Here is a 4583-nt window from a genome sequence, read left to right on the forward strand (position 1 = left end):
TTTGAGACGGAGTTTCACTCATGTTACCCAGGCTGGAGTGTAACGGCGCGATCTCGGCTCACCGCAACCTCCGCCTCCTGGGTTCAGGCAATTCTCCTGCCTCAGCCTCCTGAGTAGCTGGGATTACAGGCACGCGCCACCATGCCCAGCTAATTTTTTGTATTTTTAGTAGAGACGGGGTTTCACCACGTTGACCAGGATGGTCTCGATCTCTTGACCTCGTGATCCACCCGCCTCGGCCTCCCAAAGTGCTGGGATTACAGGCTTGAGCCTCTGCGCCCAGCCCAAGGAGTCTTTAATTACATGCAACAGACTGCTCGTCAATGGGTTTTAAGCTACAGATGAACCTAATAAAGGATAGGCGGCGCCTCATAACGCCTTAGAAAATCAGAGAACCAGGCTCGAAGGCCATTCACTTGGAGTGGTTCTGTCTGCTGCTGCCTCTGGGATCTGCTGTCATCCTGGCAGAAAGGGCTCCAGGCACCTGCTTCTCAGTGTCACTCAGCCTCATGCAGGAGCAGCCGACGGGTGGTGTTTAAGTCGAAGGCTATGCCCAGTTTTCAAAAGAGACGGGAAAGTTTCCGGCTTCCGCCATGAGGAGGTGTGAGTTCACAAGGTAGGAAATTCTCAAAATAGGAAGACTGTTCCCTGGGCTGGGGAAGCCATAGAACGCTGATGCTATCTGGCCTCTAGGCTTGGCAGTCCACCCTTGAGCTGTGTCGTGTCATCACCCAGCCTTCCTCCGTCCTTACACTTACTAACAGCACAACCCGGTAGCAAGCTGAGAGCTGCTTCTCAACAAGAAAACAGTTGTGAAGAGTTCATAACTTTTCTCCAAACTTCGGTGTTTTCTGCATTCTCTTGCCGTCTTGCTCACATATATACGTGTTGCCTGCTTAGTGCACCCACTGGGCAAGCTATGAGGGCAGGGATCTTGTTCGTCACCACATCCTCAGGACCGAAAGCAGGGCCAGGCACATCGTGGGTGCTCACTAAATGTTAAGGAATTGTGTACATGAAGTCCCCACATCAGCCCCTCTAGCCAGGTGAGGTGGGAACCACAGGAAGCGAGCCCTCCTCTTCCCATCAGGAGGGGCTGGGGGTGTGGATCCAGGATCCCCAGCTCTGCTCTGCCTCCATTGTTCTGGCTGTGCCTGAGAGTTGGTTTGGTTGATTTCAAGGGCATTTTAATGAGATTTAGCAATAACAGGTGGTAGAATTTCCACTCCCTCTAGTCACTTCCTGAGAGTCAGACGCGTAGCATTTTTTCCTTTTTGTCATTATCTCTTGGCCTTAATTACAAAACATTTTACCTAGAAAACATTCCCAAACAATACAAAACTCTAAAAAGTGAGACCCCTTTCTCTTCCCACTCTTGGATTATGCAGATGGCCTGCAGTTGAAATTCTCCCACACACAGATGTGACACGAGCAGGCATGCCGTCCCCCACGTCGCAGTTTTGCTTTCTGTGGTTTGTTACCTGCGGTCAACCACGGTCTAAAAATAGGTGAGTGACGTACAATAAAGTATTTAGAGAGAGAGACATTCACATAAGTTTTATCACAGTATATTGTTATAACTATTTTATTATTAGTTTTGATTGTTCATCTCTTACTGTGCCCAACTTCTGAATGAAGCCTCATCCTAGGTATGTATGTATAGGCAAAAACATAGTCTCCATCACTCTCAGTCCCATTAACTGTTTGACGCATCCCCTGGAGGTCTCGCAGTGTAGCCCCTGGGGATAAGGAGGCCTGTCGTACTTGTTCTTATCCACGTCGGGTTGAGCTGGCATTTCCAAACAGATTTCTAGAAGTTTATGTGCAGGTTTGCAGTGTTGATAGGTTCTTCCAAATGGCCCTTTGAAATATTGTACAACAGGAAGTGTCAGTTTACGGGGGCACTACTTTCCTTTTGCCACCTCTAGATAGTATCTGTTCTTTGTTTTTTTTGTTTTTTTTTGTTTTTTTTGAGACGGAGTTTCACTCTTGCTACCCAGGCTGGAGTGCAATGGCGCGATCTCGGCTCACCGCAACCTCCGCCTCCTGGGTTCAGGCAATTCTCCTGCCTCAGCCTCCTGAGTAGCTGGGATTACAGGCATGCGCCACCATGCCCAGCTAATGTTTTGTATTTTTAGTAGAGACGGGGTTTCACCGTGTTGGCCAGGATGGTCTCGATCTCTTGACCTCGTGATCCACCCGCCTCGGCCTCCCAAAGTGCTGGGATTATAGGCTTGAGCCACCGCGCCCGGCCTGTTCTTTGTTTTTTAATAGTCAGCTATTTAATTATGTTTTTAAGATGTTTAGAACACCAATTTCTGAGGGCCCATTCCATTCATCAGGGCAAACACCGATCGCAGGTAGCTTTGCTTTTTGGTGAAGTTTGTGAGTGTGCTGCTTTCTGATCCATCTTGCGCTGCTGTGTCATCCCATATTTCTCTTTTCCTGTGTTGAAGATCTCACCTCTCTGGTGTCTCTGCGTTTCCGCAGCTGCTGCTGCTCGAAGTAAGCATCCGTAAGATGTTTTGGGATTTTTACATTGCTGATACCAATTTTGGTTGAGGTGGCAATGACAAATTTCAGGTGTGTTCTTTGTAGAGGAACTCGATTGAGGGCCAGAGGTCCAGCCACAGGTAACAAGCCACTAGCCCAGCTGCTTCAGGAAAACCGCCCTCTTGCCCCTGTGGCGTCCGGGGACGATGATCCGAATGGCCCCGGGGGTGATGCTGGCTTGTAGTTTTCTCACGTACTGACTGAAGGGTTTTTGCTGTGGCTCGTCAGCTTTCCAGGCACATCTTCAGTAGGATCAAATCTAGGCATTTTGAGAAGTTTAGCCACCCGGGTACCACCACTCCTGTTACCACCAACTGGTTTTGTAACAGCTGCAAGAACCTTCTTTTTCTTTGCAACCCAGCAATTCCTCCGACAAGGACAGGATGGCTGCTGCAATGGGCCTTCGGTTTCTTCTCTTTAGTATTTGACTTCTCAACTTTTTCACCCTCCATCTTGCAAGATGGGAAAGAGCCATTATCTGTTTTAAAATGTGCATTTATCTGATCCCCAAGGGAGCATCTAGGGCATCTCTCAACTCCAGGCTACTGGAATTTCTTCACTTGCAAATTGTCTGCTTTCATCCAGCGACCACGTATATATTGGAATGTGGAGTTTTACCCTGTGCTGCAGGGCTGTTGGCATTTCGGTGCCGTCTTGCGAGTTGCACATGTCTCTTATTCATCTCCATCTCTGTGATAGTCTCTAGCCCTACAGAAGCTTTACATTTTTATGGAGTCAAACGTGTTCATTTTTTCCTTTAGGGCTTCTGGATTTTGTGTCTTGCTTAGGTTTCCCTTCTCCAAGAATATAGAAATATTTTATCATATTTTCTTCTAGGACCTTAATTCTGTTTGAGACTGGGTACAGCGGCTCACACCTGTAATCCCAGCACTTTGGGAGGCTGAGGCGAGCGGATCACTTGAGCCCAGGGGTTCAAGACCAACCTGGGCGAGATGGTGAACCCCTCCCGCTATAAAAACTACAAAAAGTAGCCAGGCATGGTCGCGTACACCTGTGGCTCAAGCTAGTCAGGAGGCTGAGGTGTGAGAATCGCTTGAGCTCAGAAGGCGGAGGTTGCAGTGAGCAGAGATACAGCCACTGCCCTCCAGCCTGGGCGACAGAGTGAGACATTGTCTCAAAATAGTACCAGTAATTCTGCTTGATGGCTGATGCAAAATTGTCCTCTAAAAAGGTTGTTCCAATTACCATCCATCAGCTGGAAGAACCCTATTTCCCCAGCACCCCTCACTGGCCCTGAGCATTAGCAATCTTTTTTTTTTTTTTGAGACGGAGTTTCGCTCTTGTTACCCAGGCTGGAGTGCAATGGCGCGATCTCGGCTCACCGCAACCTCCGCCTCCTGGGTTCAGGCAATTCTCCTGCCTCAGCCTCCCGAGTTGCTGGGATTACAGGCACGCACCACCATGCCCAGCTAATCTGTTGTATTTTTAGTAGAGACGGGGTTTCACCATGTTGACCAGGATGGTCTCGATCTCTCGACCTCGTGATCCACCCACCTCGGCCTCCCAAAGTGCTGGGATTACAGGCGTGAGCCACCGCGCCCGGCCTAGCTATCTTTAAAAAGTTTTGCCAGTGGTGAATATTGTTCAGCATGTTGTTCTAATCAGCATTAATGATGAGTGGGATCTGAAATCTTTTCATATGGTATAAGCTAGTTGTACTTCTCCGTGAACTGCAGGATCCTTTCCTTGCCCATTTTCTCTGTTGGGCTTTATCTTACGGATAAAGGGCTGTTCCTGAAGGAAATGAGCCCTGTGTCCTCATCTGTAAGGGAAGTCATTTCCCCAGCGGCTCCCTGTCTCTCTGCCGCCTGCTGGCGGCGGGGGCGGAGCAGGTCCTCACCACACCCACAAATCGCCTGCAGCTGCCTCCTCCCCTGGACTCCACACATCCTAAGCCGGCCCTTCCTTTCACAGGTGTTCTCTTCTGAGCACATTTGTGGCCAGAGTTTTCACATTCGGTGCGGTCCTCACAACGTTTGATAATGGGGACATCCTTTCGTAGTTTCTAT

Source organism: Sapajus apella, unplaced genomic scaffold (assembly GCF_009761245.1).
Source record: "Sapajus apella isolate SASKATOON/1434 unplaced genomic scaffold, GSC_monkey_1.0 scaffold129, whole genome shotgun sequence".
Classification (NCBI taxonomy): domain Eukaryota; kingdom Metazoa; phylum Chordata; class Mammalia; order Primates; family Cebidae; genus Sapajus; species Sapajus apella.